The following is a 16,032-nucleotide window of genomic DNA, read 5'->3' as shown; positions in this document are numbered from 1 at the left end:
TTTTGAAAATTGTTTTCCTTTTCTTAAAGAGAAATTTGGTGTCTAATTAATTTTGGGGCAGGTTGGGGCAAACTTTTCTTTTTGATTTTACTTCTACATAAGTTACTTTAAGTTATGATATTAAAATTACGAGAGAGCCAAACGGAGCTAACTGTCAAAAGTCCATTTGAAGTTTCTAATACGCATACAAAATAAGGTATTCTTTAAAAAAATGTATGCCTTTCCAAGTTTTGCAAAGAATAAAATTTAAATACTTTTTTAATAGTAAATTGAATGACCTTTCTAACAATATATAACACTTATAGATTTGCATCGAAGATAATCAAAATATGACCATGTAAACTGCTAGTATAATGTGCATCATAATCGACACTATTTTATGCATCAACTTGCAAGTCATGTTTTTTTACAAAAATAATTTAAATAATATTGTTTAAACACAATATAATATGTATTGGACATTTAGTCACATATGTACATAAACAAAATATTCAATATCGAAAATTCACAAAACCTATTTTTGAGACGGTTTGGAAATTTCTGTCCCACTGTGCAGCGCACCGCCCTTTACCACTTGACGAACAAAGTAGACGCACACAACTATATAAGTATAGTTATGTTACAAAATTTTGCTGTCACAGTAAACAAAATTTATTTTTCGCAAAATTATGTTATTTCGTAAATTGGTTTTCAGTGGTGTCCACTCCGGAACCAAAAGTGTACACACAAATACCACCACAACTATTGGTCCCACAGCGCTAGTTATTGTTCCACCGTCGCTGTTGATGATGAGGCTTCAGTTGGTTGTTGCTGTCGTTGTTGGTGGGGTGGTGGCTACCATGGCTGCTTTGTTGCAATAGTTGGTAGTTAGGAGGTACTTGGGAGTTGCTGGCTTGTATTGGCGCGCCTTCCATTTTCCTATGAATATTATAATGGTATATTTATTTGCTTGTGCAGTTGAACGTTCATGTTATAAGCAAGTATTTAGTATGTATGTATGTATGTATGTATGTATGTATGTCAGTATTAATATGTAAGTTTATGAAACTAATATATTTGGCGCTGGTAGTTGCCAAATGGCTGCGTACGATTGCTGGGTGTGTTTCGCTTGAATGGTTGAGTTTGCAAAATGTGTTCGTGAGTAGATGCTTGTGTGCGTGTATATACATATGTATGTAAACTAACTCGTCTTCGTCTGCATATTTGTTTCAAGCCATTGACGCAGATTGCCAGCAGCAATGAGCGGCAAATCATCCATTCTTCAAACCGCATTCAACATTTTACGGCATAAACGAAATTTTCAAAGTTTTTTCCCATCAAATATTTGTCAAGTTGGCCAATGAAATCCACATCGGTTGGTCAATAAGTCTCGAAGTGAAGTAGTCAGCCAAACTATTCTACAAACTTGCCATTCAAGTAGCCAACTATGCAACTGAGTATAACGATTTTCTTACCGCATACAAACCCAATCAGCTTTACCGTCTTACCTCCCTGTCATAACTGCCATCAATTCCGTTGATTGCCAACCATTTTCGTTCGCTCTTTCTATCGAATTTATTATTTTTTTACTTTTTCTTTTTTGTTTTTGGTTTTTTTTCTTACTTACATTTTAAAATATTTTCCATACTTGAATTCATAAATTTTCAATAGGTCCATTTATTGGCATCTCGTAGGAGTTCAACCACTTGGTGTGTAGGAGTATGTATGCCTCTGCGGGGGAATGTATGTACCCTACTGGAAAATTGTAAAGTATTTAAAAAAGTTCTAACACAAAACTTCCAATCTGCTCCGGTGTCCGGATTATCACGGGAATCAAGAACGCAAAAAAGTACATATACAAGTTTTTTTGAATGTATTGATTAACGGTCTGCATGAAAACCAAGTTTAGAAGTGTCTACTCTATACGCTTAATTACAAATTTTCTTAAAAAATAGTTCTGATTTACAAATCAATGTTTGTATGTGCCTATGTGCTTTGTAATTAACTCGAAAATTCGTCTTTCATCCGATTTATTTACGCTTGAAGGCCTAAATGGGCCCCATTTCAAAATAATTCTCCTTCGTCGAAGCAAGCTTAAGTTAATGTTTTCTACAATCCACATCGCTATTGATAAACTTGATTTACGAAACGGCCCTCAAATAAAATCAACAAAACCACCTTCGAATTTTTTAGAAACTATTAAAAATTAAAAAAAAAAATTGGGAAGAGACGGTTCGTAAATCTTGAACATTTTTGTATCATCGTGAAGCACCTTGTCGGACCGCAATACAGAAATTGGTGAAAAAATCAAGCTGCTGGAACAAGTTAGTGATGTGAAGAGTAAAACCCGTGCACGTTGCTCAAGAACAGCCGAAAATATTTGCTTCTGTAGCCGAAAGTGTTGAAGAAACCCCAGGTTTGTCCATTCCTCGTCGTTATTTGGAATTAGGCATTCCACAAACGTTATTACACCGTATTTTCCATAAAGATTTGGGTCTTAAGACTTATAAACACAAGAACTCAAGCCGGCCGATCATCAACAACGTCGTGTGTTTGCTGATGGGATCGTTGAAATGCATAAAAATGATCCGGAATTCCATCGAAAAATCGTCTTGAGTGATGGCACCCATTTCCACATCGGTGGCAGCGTCAACAAGCAAAATTGTCAGATAAGGGGCTCAGAAAATCCAAGAGTAATTGTAGAAAAGCCTCTCTATCCTCAACGTGTGACTGTTTGGTGCGGTTTGTGGTCCGGCGGAGTCCTTACTTGGACCTTACGTTTTCGAAAATGAAGCTGGAGCAACAGCTACGGTGAATGTATTGCGATATCGAGAGATGATTAACGATTCTTTATGACCGGAATTGGATGGTATTGATCCGGGCAACATTTATTTTCAACAAGACCGCGCACAGTGGGGCAAAAAAAGTGCCCGTGGACAAATGAGGATAGAGGTCACAATTTTTCTTCTTTTTTAACTTTTTTTTTTTAACTTAAAGCTGATAAAATTGCGCATAACGCCACCGTTTTTGTTTTTTGAAAAAAACAATTTTTTAAATTTAATTAATGTTCAAATTGAAAAAAAAAAATTTTTTTCCACGTATTCCACAAGTATATTTTCTTGTAAAATAATATTATTGTCTTAAGGAAGCTTAAAATATTTAAAACTATTATTCACAAATAAATTTTGATATTGGTTGCATTGTTAAAAAATTGATTACATTTGTTATAAACAAATAAGTGGAAAAAGCTGTTTTGCTCGAATTATGAATATTTAATTATTGAATTGAGTTGGATTTTCAAATTTTCTAAGTCTAACAGTGATTATGAATGAAACTAATTATTATAAACAAACAAATGTAATGTTATTAACAATTTTTATAAACATTATATTTGTCGAAGTTGTTTATCGCACAAAATTCCTAAAATTTTCTCAACCACATCTGCTACATCTGCATCTACATCTACATCAACAAAATCAACAACATTATCAACTGATGATACTTTATATCCCAATTTTGGTTCTTATGTAAATTAACTTCATTTTTCTTCCGCATCAAGTAAAGAGCTGTTTCTTTCTAAGCCGCTGTTTTGATGGAAAAGTTTGTCAGCATTTAACAGAGACCTCTTCTGCAGCAAATTGTATAGTTTGTGGAGCCAAACCAAGTGAAATGAATAACTTGTCACAAAGAAGAAAAGATAGAATCATTTTCGATTAGATTACAAGTCTTACACTTGTGGATTCGTCTAATGGAATGTGTGCTGAACATCAGTTACAGGATACAAATTAAAAAATGGTCGTGTAAGACTGCAGAAAAAAAATCTAATCGTGACAAAAGGAAATTACAGATTAAAGGTGAAATTAAAAAGCAACTTGGCTTAATAGTAGAGACACCAAAACAAGGTACTGGGTCTTCTAATGATGGCAACACGGCACGAAGATTCTTTGAAAATTATGAAACAATTTCAAAAATCACTGGTTTTGATAAAGCTCTTATAAAAAATTTGTATGTACTCCTGCAAACTTTAGCATCAGGAAAACCTATTTGCACAAAAGCTTATCATAACTTTGCAATACAAACCGCAAAATTATACATACAAAAGTATGATTGGTACTTTATGCCTGCGTCCATGCACAAAATGTTAGTTCATGGTTCGAAAATTATCGATTCTCTTGTTGTCCCAATCGGCCAATTATCTGAAGAAGCTCAAGAAGCTAAAAATAAAGATTTCAAAAGATGCAGACAAGATAATACCCGAAAAAGCAGTCGTATTGAAACTAATACCGATTTAATTCATTACCTTTTGATTTCAGCAGACATGTACATATCAAACTTAAGACAAGAGTATCCTAAAGTACAAAAACCCTTGCTGCCAGAAGCAATTGCTTTACTTATCAATAAATAAAATTTTGTGTAATGGCAATCATTAGTATCATTACTCATTGTGAAATGAAATGAGTTTTGAAAAATATTATCAATATTAGGAACTGAATTAAAAAAGAAGAAGACTGTAAGACTACAAATTTTAAGAGTATACGTTTGTTAATTAGGCAAGATATAAACAAATGTCTAATTTTTAACTAATAAGGAAATTTTTTTAAGTAGCTTCATTTTCCACTTGACGTCATTAATTAAAGCTGAAAAAATGACCTGATTTAAACTAAAATTGTTTATGCTTAAAAATTGTTTATTAAATTGTTAATAACAATACTAAATGTTATTAGTTGACAAATTATATAAATGATTAAAAAAATATTTTACAAATAAGCAAAAATTAAAAAAAAACAAAGTTAATGCGACTAAAAACAACAATACTAGGCATTTGTTAATTAAGGTTTGTTTAAACAATGCTATGCATAAAAATTTATTAAATAAAATAAATATAGTCAATCTTGAGCAATAACTATATTATATGTATGGTTGATAAAATTTTAGGAATTTTGTGCGGTAAACAACTTCGACAAATATAATGTTTATAAAAATTGTTAATAACATAACATTTGTTTGTTTATAATAATTAGTTTCATTCATAATCACTGTTAGACTAAAAAAATTGAAAATCCAACTGAATTCAATAATTAAATATTCATAATTCGAGCAAAACAGCTTTTTCCACTTATTTGTTTATAACAAATGTAATAAATTTTTTAACAATGCAACCAATATCAAAATTTATTTGTGAATAATTGTTTTAAATATTTTAAGCTTCCTTAAGACAATAATATTATTTTACAAGAAAATATACTTGTGGAATACGTGGAAAACAATTTTTTTTTTTGAATTTGAACATTAATTAAATTATTTAAAAATTTTTTTTTTTTCAAAAAACAAAAACGGTGGCGTTATGCGCAATTTTATCAGCTTTAAGTTAAAAAAAAAAAGTTAAAAAAGAAGAAAAATTGTGACCTCTATCCTCATTTGTCCACGGGCACTTTTTTTGCCCCACTGTGTGGCGCTACGTGCCACACAAGCAACGAAAACATTGATATTTTACGGGAATAACACCTCTTTTTGGAAAACCCTTTATATGTAAAAAACTAAAACAATTTATTTTTAATAATGTGCAGTTAAAAACAAATTTTTATATATTATTTTTTACTTAAAAGTATATATATCATTTTTGCGTCAGATGAATGGAGGGTTAGGTGGACTTATGTCAGTACATTCTCCTTAGCTACCCTACTCTAGCGGGGCTAAGCTCTAGGCATCTTGGCTCCCACTTCTTTGATACGCCTGCGATATAGCATTAAAAATCTGATGAACTTCATCTGCAGTGTAAAGCGGTTGACGCAAACGCAGCACAGTCTTCGCTCAAAATCCCCACACTCTAAACGTATCCTCCTAACCATCCCACCACCACCTCTCCCCGCCCTCTCCTTTCAGCCCATCAGTTTTCTACTTCATCTTACCTCCTTCACAATGGTACCACAAAGGACAAATCCGTTTATCTTCGTCCAAGTATGCCCGATTATGTGTTTATTTATTTAGATATATTTTTGATTGATCTTTAATTCAAATTTTACTAAAATTTTTTGAAAATTGTTTTCCTTTTCTTAAAGAGAAATTTGGTGTCTAATTAATTTTGGGGCAGGTTGGGGCAAACTTTTCTTTTTGATTTTACTTCTACATAAGTTACTTTAAGTTATGATATTAAAATTACGAGAGAGCCAAACGGAGCTAACTGTCAAAAGTCCATTTGAAGTTTCTAATACGCATACAAAATAAGGTATTCTTTAAAAAAATGTATGCCTTTCCAAGTTTTGCAAAGAATAAAATTTAAATACTTTTTTAATAGTAAATTGAATGACCTTTCTAACAATATATAACACTTATAGATTTGCATCGAAGATAATCAAAATATGACCATGTAAACTGCTAGTATAATGTGCATCATAATCGACACTATTTTATGCATCAACTTGCAAGTCATGTTTTTTTACAAAAATAATTTAAATAATATTGTTTAAACACAATATAATATGTATTGGACATTTAGTCACATATGTACATAAACAAAATATTCAATATCGAAAATTCACAAAACCTATTTTTGAGACGGTTTGGAAATTTCTGTCCCACTGTGCAGCGCACCGCCCTTTACCACTTGACGAACAAAGTAGACGCACACAACTATATAAGTATAGTTATGTTACAAAATTTTGCTGTCACAGTAAACAAAATTTATTTTTCGCAAAATTATGTTATTTCGTAAATTGGTTTTCAGTGGTGTCCACTCCGGAACCAAAAGTGTACACACAAATACCACCACAACTATTGGTCCCACAGCGCTAGTTATTGTTCCACCGTCGCTGTTGATGATGAGGCTTCAGTTGGTTGTTGCTGTCGTTGTTGGTGGGGTGGTGGCTACCATGGCTGCTTTGTTGCAATAGTTGGTAGTTAGGAGGTACTTGGGAGTTGCTGGCTTGTATTGGCGCGCCTTCCATTTTCCTATGAATATTATAATGGTATATTTATTTGCTTGTGCAGTTGAACGTTCATGTTATAAGCAAGTATTTAGTATGTATGTATGTATGTATGTATGTATGTATGTCAGTATTAATATGTAAGTTTATGAAACTAATATATTTGGCGCTGGTAGTTGCCAAATGGCTGCGTACGATTGCTGGGTGTGTTTCGCTTGAATGGTTGAGTTTGCAAAATGTGTTCGTGAGTAGATGCTTGTGTGCGTGTATATACATATGTATGTAAACTAACTCGTCTTCGTCTGCATATTTGTTTCAAGCCATTGACGCAGATTGCCAGCAGCAATGAGCGGCAAATCATCCATTCTTCAAACCGCATTCAACATTTTACGGCATAAACGAAATTTTCAAAGTTTTTTCCCATCAAATATTTGTCAAGTTGGCCAATGAAATCCACATCGGTTGGTCAATAAGTCTCGAAGTGAAGTAGTCAGCCAAACTATTCTACAAACTTGCCATTCAAGTAGCCAACTATGCAACTGAGTATAACGATTTTCTTACCGCATACAAACCCAATCAGCTTTACCGTCTTACCTCCCTGTCATAACTGCCATCAATTCCGTTGATTGCCAACCATTTTCGTTCGCTCTTTCTATCGAATTTATTATTTTTTTACTTTTTCTTTTTTGTTTTTGGTTTTTTTTCTTACTTACATTTTAAAATATTTTCCATACTTGAATTCATAAATTTTCAATAGGTCCATTTATTGGCATCTCGTAGGAGTTCAACCACTTGGTGTGTAGGAGTATGTATGCCTCTGCGGGGGAATGTATGTACCCTACTGGAAAATTGTAAAGTATTTAAAAAAGTTCTAACACAAAACTTCCAATCTGCTCCGGTGTCCGGATTATCACGGGAATCAAGAACGCAAAAAAGTACATATACAAGTTTTTTTGAATGTATTGATTAACGGTCTGCATGAAAACCAAGTTTAGAAGTGTCTACTCTATACGCTTAATTACAAATTTTCTTAAAAAATAGTTCTGATTTACAAATCAATGTTTGTATGTGCCTATGTGCTTTGTAATTAACTCGAAAATTCGTCTTTCATCCGATTTATTTACGCTTGAAGGCCTAAATGGGCCCCATTTCAAAATAATTCTCCTTCGTCGAAGCAAGCTTAAGTTAATGTTTTCTACAATCCACATCGCTATTGATAAACTTGATTTACGAAACGGCCCTCAAATAAAATCAACAAAACCACCTTCGAATTTTTTAGAAACTATTAAAAATTAAAAAAAAAAATTGGGAAGAGACGGTTCGTAAATCTTGAACATTTTTGTATCATCGTGAAGCACCTTGTCGGACCGCAATACAGAAATTGGTGAAAAAATCAAGCTGCTGGAACAAGTTAGTGATGTGAAGAGTAAAACCCGTGCACGTTGCTCAAGAACAGCCGAAAATATTTGCTTCTGTAGCCGAAAGTGTTGAAGAAACCCCAGGTTTGTCCATTCCTCGTCGTTATTTGGAATTAGGCATTCCACAAACGTTATTACACCGTATTTTCCATAAAGATTTGGGTCTTAAGACTTATAAACACAAGAACTCAAGCCGGCCGATCATCAACAACGTCGTGTGTTTGCTGATGGGATCGTTGAAATGCATAAAAATGATCCGGAATTCCATCGAAAAATCGTCTTGAGTGATGGCACCCATTTCCACATCGGTGGCAGCGTCAACAAGCAAAATTGTCAGATAAGGGGCTCAGAAAATCCAAGAGTAATTGTAGAAAAGCCTCTCTATCCTCAACGTGTGACTGTTTGGTGCGGTTTGTGGTCCGGCGGAGTCCTTACTTGGACCTTACGTTTTCGAAAATGAAGCTGGAGCAACAGCTACGGTGAATGTATTGCGATATCGAGAGATGATTAACGATTCTTTATGACCGGAATTGGATGGTATTGATCCGGGCAACATTTATTTTCAACAAGACCGCGCACAGTGGGGCAAAAAAAGTGCCCGTGGACAAATGAGGATAGAGGTCACAATTTTTCTTCTTTTTTAACTTTTTTTTTTTAACTTAAAGCTGATAAAATTGCGCATAACGCCACCGTTTTTGTTTTTTGAAAAAAACAATTTTTTAAATTTAATTAATGTTCAAATTGAAAAAAAAAAATTTTTTTCCACGTATTCCACAAGTATATTTTCTTGTAAAATAATATTATTGTCTTAAGGAAGCTTAAAATATTTAAAACTATTATTCACAAATAAATTTTGATATTGGTTGCATTGTTAAAAAATTGATTACATTTGTTATAAACAAATAAGTGGAAAAAGCTGTTTTGCTCGAATTATGAATATTTAATTATTGAATTGAGTTGGATTTTCAAATTTTCTAAGTCTAACAGTGATTATGAATGAAACTAATTATTATAAACAAACAAATGTAATGTTATTAACAATTTTTATAAACATTATATTTGTCGAAGTTGTTTATCGCACAAAATTCCTAAAATTTTCTCAACCACATCTGCTACATCTGCATCTACATCTACATCAACAAAATCAACAACATTATCAACTGATGATACTTTATATCCCAATTTTGGTTCTTATGTAAATTAACTTCATTTTTCTTCCGCATCAAGTAAAGAGCTGTTTCTTTCTAAGCCGCTGTTTTGATGGAAAAGTTTGTCAGCATTTAACAGAGACCTCTTCTGCAGCAAATTGTATAGTTTGTGGAGCCAAACCAAGTGAAATGAATAACTTGTCACAAAGAAGAAAAGATAGAATCATTTTCGATTAGATTACAAGTCTTACACTTGTGGATTCGTCTAATGGAATGTGTGCTGAACATCAGTTACAGGATACAAATTAAAAAATGGTCGTGTAAGACTGCAGAAAAAAAATCTAATCGTGACAAAAGGAAATTACAGATTAAAGGTGAAATTAAAAAGCAACTTGGCTTAATAGTAGAGACACCAAAACAAGGTACTGGGTCTTCTAATGATGGCAACACGGCACGAAGATTCTTTGAAAATTATGAAACAATATCAAAAATCACTGGTTTTGATAAAGCTCTTATAAAAAATTTGTATGTACTCCTGCAAACTTTAGCATCAGGAAAACCTATTTGCACAAAAGCTTATCATAACTTTGCAATACAAACCGCAAAATTATACATACAAAAGTATGATTGGTACTTTATGCCTGCGTCCATGCACAAAATGTTAGTTCATGGTTCGAAAATTATCGATTCTCTTGTTGTCCCAATCGGCCAATTATCTGAAGAAGCTCAAGAAGCTAAAAATAAAGATTTCAAAAGATGCAGACAAGATAATACCCGAAAAAGCAGTCGTATTGAAACTAATACCGATTTAATTCATTACCTTTTGATTTCAGCAGACATGTACATATCAAACTTAAGACAAGAGTATCCTAAAGTACAAAAACCCTTGCTGCCAGAAGCAATTGCTTTACTTATCAATAAATAAAATTTTGTGTAATGGCAATCATTAGTATCATTACTCATTGTGAAATGAAATGAGTTTTGAAAAATATTATCAATATTAGGAACTGAATTAAAAAAGAAGAAGACTGTAAGACTACAAATTTTAAGAGTATACGTTTGTTAATTAGGCAAGATATAAACAAATGTCTAATTTTTAACTAATAAGGAAATTTTTTTAAGTAGCTTCATTTTCCACTTGACGTCATTAATTAAAGCTGAAAAAATGACCTGATTTAAACTAAAATTGTTTATGCTTAAAAATTGTTTATTAAATTGTTAATAACAATACTAAATGTTATTAGTTGACAAATTATATAAATGATTAAAAAAATATTTTACAAATAAGCAAAAATTAAAAAAAAACAAAGTTAATGCGACTAAAAACAACAATACTAGGCATTTGTTAATTAAGGTTTGTTTAAACAATGCTATGTATAAAAATTTATTAAATAAAATAAATATAGTCAATCTTGAGCAATAACTATATTATATGTATGGTTGATAAAATTTTAGGAATTTTGTGCGGTAAACAACTTCGACAAATATAATGTTTATAAAAATTGTTAATAACATAACATTTGTTTGTTTATAATAATTAGTTTCATTCATAATCACTGTTAGACTAAAAAAATTGAAAATCCAACTGAATTCAATAATTAAATATTCATAATTCGAGCAAAACAGCTTTTTCCACTTATTTGTTTATAACAAATGTAATAAATTTTTTAACAATGCAACCAATATCAAAATTTATTTGTGAATAATTGTTTTAAATATTTTAAGCTTCCTTAAGACAATAATATTATTTTACAAGAAAATATACTTGTGGAATACGTGGAAAACAATTTTTTTTTTTGAATTTGAACATTAATTAAATTATTTAAAAATTTTTTTTTTTTCAAAAAACAAAAACGGTGGCGTTATGCGCAATTTTATCAGCTTTAAGTTAAAAAAAAAAAGTTAAAAAAGAAGAAAAATTGTGACCTCTATCCTCATTTGTCCACGGGCACTTTTTTTGCCCCACTGTGTGGCGCTACGTGCCACACAAGCAACGAAAACATTGATATTTTACGGGAATAACACCTCTTTTTGGAAAACCCTTTATATGTAAAAAACTAAAACAATTTATTTTTAATAATGTGCAGTTAAAAACAAATTTTTATATATTATTTTTTACTTAAAAGTATATATATCATTTTTGCGTCAGATGAATGGAGGGTTAGGTGGACTTATGTCAGTACATTCTCCTTAGCTACCCTACTCTAGCGGGGCTAAGCTCTAGGCATCTTGGCTCCTACTTCTTTGATACGCCTGCGATATAGCATTAAAAATCTGATGAACTTCATCTGCAGTGTAAAGCGGTTGACGCAAACGCAGCACAGTCTTCGCTCAAAATCCCCACACTCTAAACGTATCCTCCTAACCATCCCACCACCACCTCTCCCCGCCCTCTCCTTTCAGCCCATCAGTTTTCTACTTCATCTTACCTCCTTCACAATGGTACCACAAAGGACAAATCCGTTTATCTTCGTCCAAGTATGCCCGTTCCTTGGATAACCATTCCAACCTAATCTAAGTAGTAGTATATTTTTTTAACGCGAAAGTATATTTTTTTTAACGCAAAATATGCCAACAGTCCTTTTGAAAACGTTTAGGACTCTTTTCTTGCAGCGACAATTATTTGTCGATATTCAAAAAAAAAAATTATATAACAAAAAAGCGTTTTAAAAAAATGTATTAGCCAAAAAATCTTTATATGAAAAAGTTAAATTTTTTTTAAATATTTTCGTCGCAAAATATGCCAAGAGTCCTAGGACTCTTTTCTTAGGACGACAATTATTTGTCGATGTTCAAACAAAAATTATATAAAAAAATTTATTTATCAAGAAAATTGTTATATAAAAAAAATAAAACATTTTGTATTTAAAAAATGTTCAGTTAAAAAGAAAATGTTTTAGTATTTTTTACTTAGAAGTATTTTATTTTTATTTTTATTGCAATTATGCCAAGAGTCATATTGGAAAAGTTTATATATCTTTCTCTTTCTTATATAAAAAAATTTATTTAAAAATACTCAGTTATCAAAAAGATCTTTATATGCAAAAAATAAAACATTTTTTATGTAAAAATTGTATATTAAGCAAAAGGGTACACTAAAGGGTATATTTTTTATATTCTTATCACAAACGATTCAATATTTCCTCCATGGCTTTTACGCAATTTATGCTACTGTACTTATATAGTAAGCGAAATTTAGTGCTCCAACCCTTACAGAATGGGTTAAAATTTCATAGTCTTCAATATTTCTTTGTCTTAATAAAATTTTGATGAAAATCATTGTTGGAAATTAAAAGAATTGATTTTGCTAATTTGAATTGAAAGCCTCTCATTGCATCAGTGTGAAACCAATGGACTTTCCTACAAGGCAGATTAAATAAGTGTTGCTCCGCTCTCAGCGCGTCCCTTGCATTTGTGTGCATAGAAATTTGTGAACGTTTGAAATTCTCACAACCTAAGCTAGCTTAAAATCATCAAAATGACAATGAAATTAAAAAAAAATAGCTGACCAAGAATTCATAATTTGTCGCTATGTTTGTTTGTTTGTATGTATGTCAAGTGGTCATATTTATAAAGAGTGAATAATATTACGTTTCCACCAAAAGCAAACACCGTGTTTGCAGGAGTTGTGTTTGGGAGAACTGTCAACTGTTTCCACCAGAAGTTTGGGAGAAATTGTGTTTGAACTGTCTTTTGTTGACATTGTGAAATAAGAATTATAAAAATTGATAAAATTATAAAATGGTGCATAAAATTCAATTTGTTATTATATATTATTTAAAAAAAAGGTTAAGGGAAAATAAAATAATTTTAAGCGTTGCTGCCAATTTAATGCGTTCGCAAAGTGTATGGTCTTTGGTATGGTAAACAGATTTATGATACATTATTTGTGTATAATGTACATGTATATTTTAGGAACATTCCAGTACCTTTTGGGAAGTAGACTGCCAGAGTAATGGGGACAAGTTTTTCAAAGATAATTTCCGAATGGAAAGATCCTGCTTTGAAAAATTGTGCAGCAAACTTGAAAAAATAGCCAAAAGAAAAACGAACTATCGAAACCCGATTTCACTAAAAAAGTGCGTGGCAATTGATCTGTATGCAGAAAAAAACTGCAGGCATTCGAGGTCAATCTCTATTTAGCACATTACTGCCGCCTTGATTTAAAAACTTGGTATCTTTTCTTTATTGAAAATAATTTGTTTATATCGTTAATCTGGAAAAAGCGAATTTAATTATGCATAGACTCATGGATACGAACTTTAAATCAGACGGCAGACTATTATCCTTTTAAATTTGGTGTTCATCTGGTTGCCCGATTGGCCACTTGATCCTGCTTCCACTCTTATGATACAATTTTCTAGAATTCGTGATCTGAGCATCCATTGACAGTGTATGAACCATATTGTAAAAAAAATCGCCACAACTGCTCGTACACATATGTAGCGTATAAAAATAATTACTCTTATTTTCATATTAATTAGCTTTTTTCATTTTTACTCATTATTAATGTCTTATTTTATTATGTTTATTCTTTTGGTTCCATTTCTTCCATATGAAACTATGTCATTCCTAAATGGTTAGCAAACAATAATTATGCTTTTATGTCTAGAATGAAACATAAAAATTGTCGATTCTTATTGCTCGTTACATGACATACCATACCATATATCTCTTCATTTATTGTATAATCATTTGGCTTTTGAAGAATGCCACAATCTCTGTGCAAAGCGCAATGGTACGCCCATTTTAAGCAGCTGTGAGTGGCCATTCAATTTGAGATTTGGTCTGTAATGTAACACTGCCTCCCAGCAAATTTCATTTAATAATGGTATGGTTATCCACATTTTATAAAGGTCATTGCACCGTCGTATACGTTTTTCATCATATTCAATACCACCGAATATGTACATACAACCATTTTGACTGTGCGCTGCGGCATGGAAGTACAAAGCTTTTGGTAGAGAGGCTGTTTTTATAAGTGTCCATTGCTTAGTAGTAAAATTTAATCTCCATATATCTGAAAAATATACTTGATCGGCCTGCAAATGGAAAAGGGATATCCAGCTTCAAATATAATTTAATAATACTAAATTTAATTATTACGCACCTGCAAGCCTCCCGTAATGAATGCTTCGACCTCACCATTAGATTTCGTGTGCTGTACGCAGAAAAAGCACTTTCGTGGGTTTGGATATCCGGAATTTTGTCGCTCGATTGTTAGATTTGTTTGTGATGTTCGATCGGGTAATGTGACGAAATCTTCCCATCGGTTTGTAATTAAATTAAATGCAGGGATGCGTTGTAAATCATACACTAAATTCGATGTACCACCACCCAGCACATATATGTATTGCCCATCGTAGACAACTTCGTGACGATAACGACCCTCTGAATCTTCGCGTATATCTGGACGACAGATATATACGCATTCCCACACTCGTGTGCGCAAATTTAAGCGATGCACATCACAAGAGTAATTCCCCCAACCGTATATAAATAATGTTCGTGTAAAACTATTCCCGGCCCATATTGCGGAATTGGCGCATCACCAGTAGCCTCTATTCGCTTAACACTCGGTTTTTTACCTGTTGTTTGATATATATAACAGTCGTTTGAGCAAGATTCACCAAATGGATAGCCGGTGCGTCAATCAAATGTCATATTGACAAATTGCAATCATTGTTGCCATGTTTCGATAAGAATGCAATAATAAATGAGGAAAATGAGCAACATTGCCACCACTTAATAATTAAATTAGATGCAAACCCAACAAAACACGCTTTGAAAAGTGGGTTTAGGTATGGAGTTGTGTTTTAATTTTGTATGGGATTTGACAGGGGTTTTGTTTGGTGTTTGCGCTAAGAACACGATAGCGGCAGAGAACCCAAACTCCGGCTGCGGTGGAAACGTAATATAAAAAGTGACAAAAATATTTCTTCTCTATGCATATTGAGTTAGTGGGCAATTTTCTTTTCAACTTCTTGTGAATTTAATTTCTTTGTTTGCAGTTCAAATGGGAATTTCGAACTGATTTGCGTGCAACAACCGGGATTTGTTGATTTTGTATGACACAGTTGGACATTGAGCCTTTCAGTATTAGCATGCTGACGGACCTAAGGCAATAATGGCAAACTTTTTGCGAGTTTCAAGATTTTATTGACTTAATGTGCACGATGTTTGAAGAAATGTTGGAAATTGAGTCATTGTTAAAAAAGAAAAGTTGAAAAATGTTTAATATGAAAGTGAATTTTGAATTTAAACTCTAATAAAAGATCCCATTTGGTTAATTAGAAGGTGAATAATGCTATTAAGAAGACAGCTTTGAACTTTGGTGACTTGTCTAACATTATATATGTATTTATATATATACTAGCGGATCCGACAGACTTCATTCTGTCAAATAGATTTTGAATGTGGAAGTTTATATTACAACCTTAAGACGTTTTTACTCTGTTGATCCTCACACACCGCCCTATCATCATGGTGACGGTTCTGTTCAGGAGAATTAAAGAAAAGGTCAGCTAAGTATCTTCGCTTCCACGAACTTTGGCATTTGGGGCC

At 32.4% G+C, this 16,032-nt stretch overlaps 1 pseudogene; it reads right to left on the bottom strand.

Moving 5' to 3' along the window:
• Positions 1–13,626: 13,626 nt before the first annotated feature.
• The window catches only part of LOC128870571 (kelch domain-containing protein 10 homolog), a 47,272-nt pseudogene continuing 44,866 nt past the window's right edge, over positions 13,627–16,032 (bottom strand).

The sequence above is a fragment of the Anastrepha ludens genome, chromosome Y, assembly GCF_028408465.1.
Source record: "Anastrepha ludens isolate Willacy chromosome Y, idAnaLude1.1, whole genome shotgun sequence".
NCBI lineage: Eukaryota > Metazoa > Arthropoda > Insecta > Diptera > Tephritidae > Anastrepha > Anastrepha ludens.
This window is presented reverse-complemented; position numbering and strand designations above follow the sequence as displayed.